Source organism: Corvus brachyrhynchos, unplaced genomic scaffold (assembly GCF_000691975.1).
Source record: "Corvus brachyrhynchos isolate BGI_N302 unplaced genomic scaffold, ASM69197v1 scaffold152, whole genome shotgun sequence".
NCBI classification, from domain to species: Eukaryota; Metazoa; Chordata; class Aves; order Passeriformes; family Corvidae; genus Corvus; species Corvus brachyrhynchos.
The window spans coordinates 1,892,742-1,906,563 of record NW_008237447.1 but is presented as its reverse complement, the minus strand read 5'-3'; the positions used below and the strand labels follow the sequence as shown (position 1 = coordinate 1,906,563).

At 50.1% G+C, this 13,822-nt stretch overlaps 1 long non-coding RNA gene across 1 annotated transcript in view; it reads right to left on the bottom strand.

Moving 5' to 3' along the window:
* The window catches only part of LOC108446044, a 39,165-nt gene extending 25,595 nt beyond the window's left edge, over window positions 1-13,570 (bottom strand). Inside the window, exon 1 of the long non-coding RNA XR_001861152.1 lies at window positions 11,923-13,570. This is a non-coding gene — a long non-coding RNA (uncharacterized LOC108446044). The remainder of the gene's footprint in view (window positions 1-11,922) is intronic.
* Window positions 13,571-13,822: the final 252 nt, after the last annotated feature.

The following is a 13,822-nucleotide window of genomic DNA, read 5'->3' as shown; positions in this document are numbered from 1 at the left end:
GGGCGGAGCTTAGACTAAAGACCTCAAAGTAGCGAAAGCCACTTCTGAAAACCCTTATTGAAGCCTGACAGGAGTTAGGATGGCAAAGACGGGCTCTTAGAGTAAAAGTTTCTAACCAAATCAAATCATGGAGACTTTCCTTAGAGAGGAAAAAGAGTGCATGACAGCAGGAGCCCTGCAGCCACACGTCGAATCCAGCAGCAGGTGATGAGAAGCACCAGCTGCACTGCACAAAGCCGGTGAGAAGCTGCAGCGTTCTTGCTCCTTCCCTCACCCTGTGCTCCCAGGAAATCTACTCCTGTTTATGGGAGTGAGGAGAGAAACCACCAATGAACCACAGTCAACCACCTAAGGAAAATGCCTGGGGCAAACAGGAGGTGTCAGTGGTAATTACAACATCAAGGGCCAGGCTTCACTCTCCTGCCCAAGTGCACAGCAGCTCTCCAGCACTGTCAGTCCCACTCCCAGGTTTGCCCACAGTTATTTTGGCATGACCCAGGGCACGAGCTGTCTTCCTGAGAGGTAGTTTTATAACCAGAGCCCTCTTCTCCCTCCTCCACCTGCAGTTTACCTTTCCTCATCAGAGAGGACTTTTCACAGCACCAGCTAACAGAACAGCAGAGGGGCTTTCTGCACATGTAACCCAAAGAAAAAACATGAGATGCTATTTTCCATTTCAGCCACCATGTCTTTTTAATCCCATGCAAGCTGGGAGCATCTTCAAGGCTTTGTTGTTCCTTTAGCAGAGGGGGAAGAACTAAAGTTTGAACACTAAAAACATTTCTTTGAACCGGCGAGATTTACCGATGTGCACATGGCTCCCAATACAGATGCACACTAGGAAAAAAAAAGTAGAAAGAAAGAAATAAAACACAGCTATTCCCCCACTGGTTTCTGTCACCATTTGATTCCACCGCACTGCAGTTTTACCAGGGAAATTGTTGGGGGAAAGGGAGTTAGACAACATTTCCCTGACAGCAGCTTGTCAACTGGCTCTTTGAGTGTCAGGAAAAAGAGCTGCATCTCACATCTTTAAAGTGCCATTCTGCCACACCAGAAAGGGAAGGCACACATCAGGCTTCCCTGGGACCACGTGCCCAACCCCTCTTCTCCCTCACCAGAGCTGCTGCTGGCACACGTGGCACACCCATGGCCTGTGTCCCCCCCAGCCCCAACCCAGAGCTCACCACCATCTGTGTCGAGGGGTGCTGCACCCTCTTCAGGGGATGGAGGAACAGGCAGAGATGCTTGGGGCTATCATCACTTACAAGGCAGGATGTGGTTCTGCCTTCCCGACTGGCTTGGCCCTGCCTGGCACAGAGGGAAAATCAGAGTAGATTCCCTGACATCCCACCTCCACCTGACAGCACACAGCACCATATATCAGGGGAGAACAGTAACGTTTCTGATGAGAACAGCTCAAGGTTCCCTCCCTGCAAGAGGCACTCGGTGCCTGACAGCCTCTGGGACAGCTCAGCACAGCCCTTTTTATGCCAGGTCATAGACAGGAGACTCCATCCATCTTACCTGGAGCTCCAGCACTGACTCCAGCCTGCAATTCTCTGATAGCTCCAGGGAGGCCGAGTTTTTCAAACCCCAGGCTGGCACTGTGCAACCTCCCATTGACTCTATGCCACATTATCTGAACAGGGTTGTGGCTGTACCAGCAGACACTGATATTATCGGAGCACAACAAACCCCTCTGCTGCTGAGCCATTACCCCACATGTGCTTTGAGCCCAAGGAGCAAGCCCTCCAGAGAGCTCCATTTCAGAAGGAAATACCTTCTGGACTGCAAATAACCCTATTTTTCAAGCCTCTGCTTTCTAAAGATGAAATACCCCAAGACAAGAGCGGGCATTTCTGAAAGTGCGGGTTTCACACCAGGAAAGGAAAGGATGCAGTTCACAGCTGCGATCAGGTTATCTCCCATGATGTTTCCTTGGCAACCACAAAGCTCAATGTCTGGGTGATATTTGCAAAGTGTAATAGTTTTTGAAAGCCAAAATATACATATTTTGTCAGTTAGTGTTGTATTTCCCTTGAGACAGGCCAAAGGATCAAACGAAATTCCATGGAGAGCTGATTAGTCTCTGTGTAAATAGGGCAGACAAGCAACGCAACAACACACCCCAGCACCTGGCACTGTTTCCATACTGCTTTCACACTCAGCCACTGCTTATTGAGGACCTCCAGGTATCATTTAAAAAGTGCAATTAGGGGAAACAAAATACATCCCAGTGCTTGGGAACTACTGTACAAACACCAGGCTAGAAAGCCAGGAAGAGTGCAAGATGCAGTGGGGGAGAAAAGAGGGGAGAGAGAAGACTTGCCTGCAGCAATGGAGAGAGTGAGCAGCAGCTTCTTGGTTACGACTGCAGGTTTCTTCAACTCCTCCCACCCTGCAGCCAGTCCAACCAGTTAATGCCATGTTTTTACCAAAAGAATTCAGTGCTCACCCCCAAGTGCTCTTGCAGGACCACACCAGAAACCCCAGCAAGGCATTTACCTTTACCTTGCCCTTCTCTATCCTACCTTGTGACTGGTTACAGCTGCTGTGGGAGGGGGATCAAGGAGGGCACAAGCCAAATCAACTTATGTTCCAACCCCTTCCCTTTGCTGCAAGGGATTCATTAAGTTATAGGAAAGATATTTCTTTTCTTTTTTCTTCCTTCTCTTAGTCTTTCTGCTGGGATTGTGTGTAAATCAGCAGCTCCAAGTGGTTTCTACCTTGTTTGTACAGGCACTAAGAGCCACCACGCTTTAGGTCTTCTGCATCAGGGCTAGGTCAGCTTTTCTTCACATGATCATTTCTCTCTGTTTTTATGCCTCATATTCCACTGGAGCTGCTGTCCTTTGAAAATTATTTTGCAGTACAAAGTTTCCCATCTATTTCTGAAGAGTGGCAGGTGTGTGAAGAATCACCCTCCAGGTAATGCTGCCCACAGCTTAATAACAGGGTTACTCATTTCTCCTCAGATGAGGTACTGAGGTGTGAGTTGTAGCTTTCAATACAAGAAGGCTTTGTGAAAACAAACTTCTGGTGGTGGTTACATCAAGGGCAAGAAGTTCAAAGCTCTCCTGCAGCGTGGGCAGAAGTTGGCTGCAGCAACCTAAACATCTGAGCATGTGTTTCTTTCCCCTCCCCTCCCTGCCCCTCTTGCCTGGCTCCTTTTTGTTCTGGAGGATCTGTGAACAGGAGCTCCCAGATGCTCAACAACCTGATCAGGTGTTGTTCTGCCCCACAAACATTTGCCTCTGGGAGGATAAACAAGCACATGTCTGGCTCCACACTTCAAGCCGGTGTCTGTGGCTGTGCTGGGTGAGGCCTCAGGTTGGGAGATGCTGAGGATGTGCAGATAAGGGATGCTATGCCCGCCTGCCTCCTTGGCTTTGAGCAGCTGCTCACCAGCAAAGTGGAGACCACGCTCCTCCCCAGCAGTACGCTGGGGTTGAATGGCAGAGTGACGGGCCTGACGCCAGGGCTGCGCAGCTCCCGGTGCTCGCAACAGGAGAAAGCAAAGCAGATGGTGCTGGCTTCCTCCTCAGGCACGTGGCTCAGGTGCCAGCCACGCAGTCTGGAGAGGACAGCGGTGCCTCGGGAGAAGGGCTCTGCACGTGCATGGGAGAGGCTGTGTGGCCCCTTTAAGGCAGTTTTGCTGCTGTGGAAATATTTATAGGGAAGCTCATCACCATGGTATCTGAGCACTACTGACTAATGGGGCGGATGGAATGTGCCTGCTTGTATTTGTTATTAATTTCTTTAAGGGTGGCTTTGCTGACATTTTGTTTTTGTTCTCTGCTTCGATTTGGATGTAGTGCTTGTGTGTGTATAGAACCTTTCACAGTGGTGTCCCTTGAAGGCACCATGGAAGAGATGAGGGTTGGGAGCGAGGATAATTAAAGGAATCCTGTCAGCCAGTTCCATCCCCAAGGTTTTGAGGTGGTTTAAAAAGGGAAGGAGGCAGGGAGGCAGGGAGTTATTACAGCCATCAGGAATTAAATTGTTTTTAACATTTAAAAATAAGAATTCAATGAAATGGGGTAAGTCACCGTTTCTCTCCACTTCTGGGCTGAAAGAAAGTGGCATTGCAAAGGCATTGACCACTTGGATCAAAAAGAGCATAGATGGGAATCAGAAGTGGTATCAGCCAGGATGAGGGATGCTTTCAAAGTGTATGGCCTCAACATGCCAGGATTTTTATTATTTTTATTTTTTTAGCTAAAAAAAAAATGATATTGGCAGTGGTCCTGGAGTAATAAACCCTGATGAAAAAAACAGTGTCAAAACTATGACTTTTCTTTGAATAGACAATTTTGCTGGCGTTAACTGTGTAGAGCTGAATACTTTTGTTAGCCCCTTGGCCAGATCTGGCCAGCTGGCAGCTCCCTTTTGCCAAGGAAGCCTTTTGTGAAGACAAAAAAAGCACATTGCAAAAGGGAAGTGGTGTAGAGCAAATCCTTGCTGCAAGATCACAGTCACTGAGAAGTGTTTTATGGTTTTGGCCTTTCCATAAAGGGACTGCTAGAAAAGACTCTCGATAGGCATCTGTGTTCTGGGCTATTTTGTGTGATGGTCCCCGAGGGCTGTTCCACTAAGGGCCTGGATCAAAGCATCCCAGCCATGTCCACAGTTCTGGTCTTTCCAGCTTTTCCCAAACACATCCACCTTGCCCCTTCCAGCATTTCCCATGACCCTGACCCACCCACGCCACACGCACTTCTGGATGCAATGTGGCTGTCACTGGAGTGACTGTCACTGGAGTGACAGTGCTCCTGTCAAGAAGCAATGGAGTCAGAAATCCTTGGGACTGCCCCACGATTTTGACATATTCTATCTGCAGTAGGACGTAGTAGACAACAGAGGGGTAAATGCCTGCTGTCCTAAGCTTGCTTGAAAGCTGCAGGGCTGGAGCACAGATCCCACGCTGTTCCTGGTGAATGATGTAGGGAAGACGCACCTTCTTTCCAGACTGACTGCCTGCCCTCTTCCTTGCCTGGACTCAGCAGATCCCACAAGTCTCCACTGTTAACAGCAGCCCACATTTTGCAAGCCTCACTCCCTTTGGGTTTGTCTCTCCTGGTGAGAAAACAAGGGGGCCAAGCACCCAGAAGTTTGGGGATGGAAGAACCTGTGTGAGCATGGCAGCCTGCAGCAGAGAGCAGCTTATTCCACTCATCCCTTCTCCATCCTTGAACTGCCTAAACCCCAGCTCTGCTTGTTTCTTCCTCTGCCTGTGAGCACAGGCCTGACTCTGGCTTGGTTTTACTTTGCAGGTGCTACCAAAGTCACAAACTTATCAGATCCTGGGGAAATGCCAAGCAATTCCACCTTACTGCAACTGTGGGAGACCTGCAGATTTGCCTCTGCTGAGAGCCATCTTCCAAGCTTTCCATAATGGAGTCTTTGATGTTGTGTCTGAAAGGTGCACGAAAGTCAGTCCAGATTGTGAGAAAAGCCTGATGAGTCTCTTGCTGAGCCATGTGAACATCCACACTCCCTTAGCTTTTAACAGCAGAAATCAGATCCTGAAATAGACAGGATGAACATAATCCATCGTTTTCGCAGGTCTATCTAAGCCACAGGACTCCTTGCACAAATCTTTACAGAGAGGTCAGGTTGCTGCCAGAGTCAAAAACTGCCTTGCAAAAGGGTACAGTTCCAGAAATAAGGATACAGTGGCACACCTGCGACACCGACACTTTTGGAAGAAACCAGTGTGGTCTCCTTGCCCTGGAACAACCGTGTCTGGGGCTCCTGCTTACAACACCGACCTGAAGTATGCCCTCAGCTCATCACTGCTCACCTGGAGGACCTGCTGGCCAGCAGGACCCCTCAGGTAGCTCCAGGACAGCCAGGTGACAGGGACATGGCAGAGCACTTGCAGAAGCAGTGACTGCTGAGGACTGGTGAGAGCATTCGAGGTGGGAAACCAGTAGGTGAACGTGGGTTACCCCATCTTTTCCTGGCTCCTCAGCGTGCAGTGAAGCAGCTGAAATGAGAGGAGACAGCTCTGACCTGGAGCAGCTGAGGAGCACATGGGCATGGGGGAGGCTGCCGGGTCGCAGCTGCCAGCACTGTGGGCAGTGCCCCCGCTGGGCAGTGCCCACACCACAAGAGTGCCCAGAGCACGCAGTGCCCACAATGACCTGCTGCCCAGTGCCGGAGGGCTGAACCCTGCAAAGGCAGGCACCAAGGAGTTTCTCCCATCTCCAGCATCACCCCAAAGATTGGCACTCACAGCTTCAGGGGAAAGGAGACTGATGATGATCTCTGCCCGAGCAAAGGTGTTGGGATGATTTCCATGCTCCTGGGACCAGGGATTACACCCCACTTTTTTGCCCTGTAAGAAGTCATCATTTACTGTGGTCTGATCCTCCACCAGCTCCTTCTTGCATGTTTCCCCTGCTCTTATCTTTATAATCCTCGGCTGCCGGTCTTCACCAGTTACAGTTTGAGATTGTGAGCCTTGCAAGGCTCAAACTTGTTTTAACTCTTTCTTCCCAACAGAAGGCTCATTTTAAGTTGTCTGTGTGACAGTGCTAAAGACATCCAATCTCTCCTAGAAGGTACGCAGCCTCTCCTGCCCTCTGTTAGCTTGGCTCCTCCAGCACTTCCAGATTCCTTTTCCATTCTCCCTGTCCTTTCAATTTGGTTTAATCTTCAGACCTACAGTCCTCCTTTCCCTCACTTTTCCCCCCTCTCCCAACTGTCTACACCCCAGACCCCCACCAGGGGCCAGCTCACGCCCCCTCCCAGCAGCCACACACCCCATGGAGAGCAGGGCTGACACCAGGCAGATCGGAGTGCCAGAGGGTCCTGCCAGCCCCGTAGGGATGACAGCAGGCAGGCCCACCAGCCCCAGAGAGAAAGCCTGCCACATTTTCTCCCAGCTCCCTGCTGAGCCCCTGCCTCCCTGTCCCCTCCTGGAGCCAGGGAGGAGGGCAGTGGTTGTGCCACAGGGGGCTGAGGTCTCACTCTCCATCTAATCAAATTCATGTTTTCTTTTCTAACACACAATTCTCCACGGAGCTCATAACCTGGGAAGGGCTACATTCCTCAGGCAGATGGGTTATTCCATTTGGAGAGGGTGGGGGAGGCAATAAAATTCCATTTTGCAGCAACTATTCTAACGCAGCAGGTTATTGGTAAAATATTTTCAGATTTGTTTAGTTGTTTCCTGAACATCTTGAAGTGGTGGTTCAAGATGAAGTTATGTTCTGAAAGAGAGAGTCATCCAAAGAATGCAAACAAAATGTTATTTTAAAACTCAGATATCCGTTTTTCTTCGTTCCAAATTTTCATTTTGTCGCCAAGCAGAAAAAAATAGCCCACAGATTTTCACACAGCCTTATTCTGTGAAAGGTAAGATATTAACAGGAGCAAGAAAATTCTGTGCAACTCACATCCTCACCTTAGTGCAATTGTTTCTAAAAGCACCCGGGACAGATTAAACATGTGAATGCTCACAGCACCTCAAACTAGGAACGCAATTAGTAATTGATTTATGTCTTCTGGTAGCAGGGGCAAAAGCAACTTAAGCAGCAAATAAAAGCAGATAAAATTCTGTTTCCTAGCTTTGTTATCTGCTCTTCTTCAAACACACTTAGCAAGATCTAATAGCAGAGAATTTTAACAATCTCGTGTTCATTAAAATAATCATTTTCCTACCATTTGTTACACGTAATTTCACAATGCTTTTAGTCCAGCCACACGGAGAGGGGACACTGGTGACCCCACTACTGCTTTTATTGGGGATGACATCTTGCTTGGCTCTGCTCCCCATCCGGCTACCTTGTTTGGTGAGAGAAAAGTCCTTCTGTGGAGGCACATGCCTGAAATCACTTTCAGTGCCTGGATATGGACTTCTCCTATTCCTCCCAAGGTCTGAGGTAATACCTAGAGTTCAGCGCCTGTGGGAAAAAAAGAGAAGGTGCCACATCCAGCACAGGCTAACCTGACAACCTTTCCTATTGTTAAACGCATGAAAATGTTTTCACCACCCTTTTTCAAGCCTCTTCCTGAAGCACCCACTCTGCTGCATGGATTTTGCCTGCACAAGCATACCCACCTGAATAGGAGAGACTTAGTTACAGGAGGACAATTGCTGTGTGGATGTGATTTGAATTCCTTTGCTGCCAATCATCACAGGCAAAACAACAGGAACAGCGTTTGCATATTGACATCAGGGATTTTGCAGCATAATGCATAATTCAGTCGCTGAGGTGTGTGATATTTCCCTCCTGATACTGCTAATTCTCACCAGCAAGACTCACCTTCTCACCCTGTGATTTGCTTTTAGCTGCTGCTTCCATCAGACTGTGTCCACGAGGACACAAAGAACATATTAAAGAGCTTACAGTTAAATCAGATCCCACAGAAACAGGCGTGCCCCACCCCAAAGGTGTATTTCATAAGAGGGAATGGTATTTATAAGGATTTTTTACATTTACTGCTCCCCATTAGGAACCCCTTTAGGTTTCTTTGAAGCATTTTCGGGGGGGTTTGAATCCCAGCACACCAGCAGGAGCACATGCCCTGCCAATTCAGTGGCCCTCTTTCTGAAGCATCTGGTTGCTTAACAGGGAAGGATGTTCAGATGACCTGGGAGCCCACTCTGGTGTGAACTCACCTGAAAGGAGAGTTTATCTGTCTCCTAAGCTGTGTTTGCCTAGCTCCAGACATTAGTTATCAAAAGTGGTTTCTTTGCTGTGGAAGGAGGGAGAGGAGGAAAGGAGGAGGAGGAGGGAAATCAATATGGATATCATTTGTCAAAACATTAGTCCAGCTGATGCAGTCTGAAGCACTTGGGAATGCAGGCAGGCAATTGAAAGGTGTAGTTTTGCAGGACTTGATGATTTCAATCTGAAGAAGACACAGCTATGAAATGTGGCAAACCACAAGCTTATGCCTAGACAAGCACAACCCTCCCTAGATGGGTGACATTCCTCCTCAGCAACCTCGCTGGCACCCAGAGCACACAAGAAATCCAAGAGATATTTGCCTGACAAGCCTCAGGCTCCACTAAGCTCCACCAAAACACAAAGATAAGAGGCACAGGATGCCCTTTTGTGATGGAATGCCACCAGTAATACCTGTCTTGCCCTCTGCTCCCCACCAGCCAAGGCTCAGGGGCATTGGGGTGTATCACCCCTATATCTGCAGCTATCTCTGCTCGCCGGTGATGCGGGGAGGGCAGGTGACCCATTCACCCTCAGGTGCCAACTTGATCCCTCAGTTATGACTTGCTCCTGATGCTTTGTCTTCACTCTGGCTGCAAGAAGCTTCACACAAGGCCAAGTTTGTCCCCAGGGCCTGTGAAGGACAAGCTGTCCTCTCCCCCCTGCCCCAGCATGGTGAGCCCTTGCCATGCCCACCCCGTGCAGCTCGGCTCTGCCCCTCTGATTTCGGGGAGACAGCTCCTGCTCTGCCTGCTTCAGTCACCAGGTAGCATCCTGTGGCTGACATGAGCAATAACAGCCCAGCCTGAAAGCTGGTGCATTATAAATGATTTATTGGTCTAATAAAGAGCCTCAAATTATCCGCCGCCTCCTTCCTTTCTCCCCTCGCCCCAAGGACCGATACAGCTACCATGCAAACATTTTCTACCTCGCATTATGTAATGTCACAGGGAAGAAAAACAAGTATACAGCCCCCCAGAGAGCCACATGGCTGGCAGCCCCCCCATCCCCTCCAGCAGCCTCTGCACAGGCATCACTGCAGGCAGCTGGGGCAGAAACTGAGGGCTCCATGCTCTGTCAGAGGATCCATTATGCTCCTCTTCCCATCCACAGCACCTCTTGCCTCCAGCATCCCAGAGGAAATATGAGCGACCTGCCCTCTTCCCACAGCCTCGCCATTCCCTTCAGGCTGACAGCAGCCTGGGGCATCCTCTCCTGCCTGATCCCTGCCTCTCTACCCCACACAGAGATGGGGCTCTTCGGGTCTAAGGGTTGCAGCCAACACGAGCTGGGCTGCACTGGAGGGGTGTCCAGGGCAGCAACTGGAAGATGGCATTAATTTTAGGAATGGAGGATTTTGCCCCCCCCCCCCAGTATATGAGCCCTGGTAGCCCACCCAGCCTCCCACTTACCATCCTCATCTCTAATCCATATACTACTGCTCCATCACCATCCTTCTTGCAGCAGTCGATACAAATCTCCAGTTGATAAAGTCTGGGAGCTTGTTATCTACTGTTACACACGTAGCTTTTTTGTTCAGCTCCTCAGGGACCTTTCCTCCTCCCCAGTTAGCCTCACCTCCCACATGCCCTCATGCCAATGGCTCCAGGAAAAGCCCTTCCTCGGGACACGGAGCTGTGTGAGCCACGCTACGTACTGAGAGCACACAGGGTCGTTCCTGCCCCTCGGTTCAAGCCCGCAAGTCCTTCCAGCTCACTTGAAGAGGTCACAACTTCTCACGATACACAGAGCAGGACTAATAAATTAACCTACTTTAGACAGCTTGCAGGCCTTAACAAGAAAATGTTGCTGAAGGGCTCGTGGAGTCTTAGGAAGTGGCACTGTGAAACCGCGGAGTATTATCCTCCTCCTCATCATCTGCTATTACCCTGAAGATCGTGAGGTCAGATGAGGTGAACTGAAGACAACAAAACAATCTTAAATATTCAACATCAAATTATTTGAAGTGTGGCAAAGGGAAAAAAAAAAAAAAGGATAAAGAAAAGGTACAGCTAAGTTGTCCTTCCAGGCATTTTAGCTTCAGCGTGTGACAGGAGCCCCACGACTGCGAGGCTGCCCACTCCTCTCTGCATTTGGCAAGGAGCACAGGAACTCTCCTGGGCATCCCCCAGTCTCCATAACTCCCATCAGGACCCTCATCAGGGTTGACAGATTTCCAGGCACAAAGCTGCTGTACCTGAACCCACGAGGTCTCCACGCATTGTGCTGGTCCGGTGGGACCCAAAAATGCTGTTTCACCAGACAGAAAAAATAGGACTGGGGGAGAGATGCAAAGATGTGGGAATGGAGTGGCACCTATCTGGGGCCTGAACTGTTTGGCCAAGGTAAATAAGAGAACAAAAATTCTGGGAATGATGTTATAAAAGGTGTATTTTGAGTGCTTGCATTCCTTGCAAGGCTGACCTATTTTAGCAGAGGGACTTTAGCCCCTAGGAAGAATTAAATAATACTGTTAGGAAAGAGGGACCATGGGGACTGAAGAGCCCCAAGGTCTTTGCTGCTCTGTGGGTGCCCAGACAGCCCCAGGCTACCACACTCAACCACCCCAGCAGCTGACAGTCTTCTCTTACCTTACCCCAAAGGCACAGCTACACCTCAGCCCATGCTAGAGCCAAGCTCAGTAAGTGGGACTGCCCTTAGGGATGAGACACAGTCAAAGAGGAGGCTTCAAAGCCTCCTCCCCAGTGCCTCCAGCAGACCCAGCCCTCCCCATCTGGATTACACTTGGTTAGTGCAAAGGCACCTTGTTCCCAGACTGGGTAACAGCAGGTCTCTATGGAGAGATTTTGTGTCTCCATGTGTTTTCTCTATTTAAATGCGAAGATGCCTGAGATACATTTTACCCATCACGATACTTTATGGCTCCTGATGGCACCGATAGGCAGGTCCCAGGACTGAAATCCCCAGCCTGGGGGCAAGCGAAGACCTCAAATGAAGCTGTGCCTGAGCAGCAGGGGCTGAGTCAGAGCAGCCCCACCGGGAGCGGGAGTCAGCTGAATCCCAGAAGGAGCACCCAGCTCACACCTCTCCCTGCCTTCCCAGACATCCAGCCTGGACCTGCCACCACACTGCTCCAGTGCCTCGGCCCTGCCATGTGGTTGCTCCAAATGAGATGCTTCCTTTGTGATTTATCTAAATGAGCTTCACACCTCAACCTGGTTTCAGACGTAAAGGGTCCCGTTTAATTGTGTACAACGAAATACAAAGGAAGCCTACTTACCTTCGCTGGGAGGCCTCAGGGTGTGGGGTTGGGTGCTGGTGGAAGGAGAAGCAACTTGATGTTGTAGTTCTCTCCTATCCACTCCCCAAAGCACTTGATTCTTTCCCAGGAGGGATAAATGCTTACATCCACACAGTTGCCAAAAAACTCTCCCCTGGGTGTCTGAGATAAGAGGGAATCTACACCTCCTCTGCTCCTATGTCTCATCTCTTTCACCAGAGAAGTGCCAACTCCTACAGCTCACGTGTTGCATTTTCAGACACGCTCACTGGTGCTTTCTGCCTTGTTGTCCCTCACACTGGAGAAGACTTCCCATAAACAGCTGAAACACCGCCTCCCCCTTCTCCTCTAAACCCCTACTACAGCATATCTGAGGACTGCAGAATACTTCACAAGCCCCAGGCTGCTGCTGTGACAAGGCTACCACAGTCTGGTGGTGACCACTACAGTCCCCTTGCCCTCTTGTGCTCCTCCTTCTCTGCCTGGAGTCATCTCCTACCTCTCCTATGTATTGTGAGGGCACCGTGTGGCAGAAACACCTCAGGTTTTGAGTACCTTGCAGAAATAATCCAGTTTCACATTCTGAAACACAAATGGGCTCAAAGGCACTGGACAAATGCACAGAAGCTGGGCCAGGGTGTAGCTGTTCCAGCAGGGAGTCTAGGCACGTCCATTTGCTCTGGAAGCCTTTGAACTGGCTATTGCCTGGAGACGGGAAGGTTTGCCCAAGGACACATCAGCCTGCTTTAACCCTCTCAATATGTTCCTTCCCTGAGCAATTCCTATCATTCCCTGACACTACACCACACCTAGTGCAGGATAATGGTTCTGTGCGTCCCACGCTGCCCATTTGCATGCTCTTTTAAGTGGGGCTGTAACAAACTGCAAGCAGGAAGGAGAAGTCTGATTATTAATAATTGTCTGTGCCCGCCTGCTCCCTTCTGCTGCTCTCCACTGGATAGGTAGAAGAAGGCTGACCAAAGCTGTAGCAGCAGATTTCAGTGGCCAAAGGGCAAAATTTTAGAACGCTAATCTCTCTTAGTCTAACCATTTCTCTCAAGGAGAGAAACTCCTATGGGAAGCACCCAGACAGCAGAGCATGATTTCTTATTACTTTATACTTGACAGGCAAGACAGAGTAACTGCTAAAAGCAACAGAGATAAGGAGAATAGAACAACGCTACCAAATAAAAACACTTACCTCTGTACACTCATCAGCTCAGTGTGAAGGACTGGGTCTGAAGAGCACAGGATCAGGGTCTGTGACTCCAGGGAAGGAAAGGCACCACAGAGGGATGCTTCCACCGACAGCCATGAACTCCTGAATACCTGGGAGGTGGCTCTTGCAGCACCTCTAACCTCAGTCAGCTGCTGCACTGACCTTCCTTCTCCAGGTGCAGCCAGCCCAACAAAGAGCCCAAGGCATGGTAGCAGTGCTTGTGCAAAGCCCAGGGACAGCCTGGGTGTGCAGCACAGGTCACAGCACCCATAGCTCCTGTGCCAGTCTGCCTGCTGACTCCAACCTCCACATCAGCACCAGGGAGGCCCTCCTGCTCTCCCACACGCTCCAGCCACTGCTGCCAGCCCTTGCTGCACTCAGCAGCCCCCTTCACATTGCTCATGGAGAGATGGCTGTCAAAAAAAAAGCCCCCACGCTGTCCCCAGACTCCCCTCCCCGTGGTGGTTGGGGGCAACCACTTGAACACAATCCCAAGCACTGGGCAGAGCAGCCCTGGGAGCCAGTGCAGGAGCCCTGTGCCTGAACACATCCCGGCCTCAGTGGCCACCCACACGCCACAGGCAGATTTGCTGCCTGCAGGAGGCAGCTACATGGGCTAATTGGTCACCTCCCTGACAGCTCCAGTCATATTGCTCACGCTCCTTTACATAACCTGGCTGA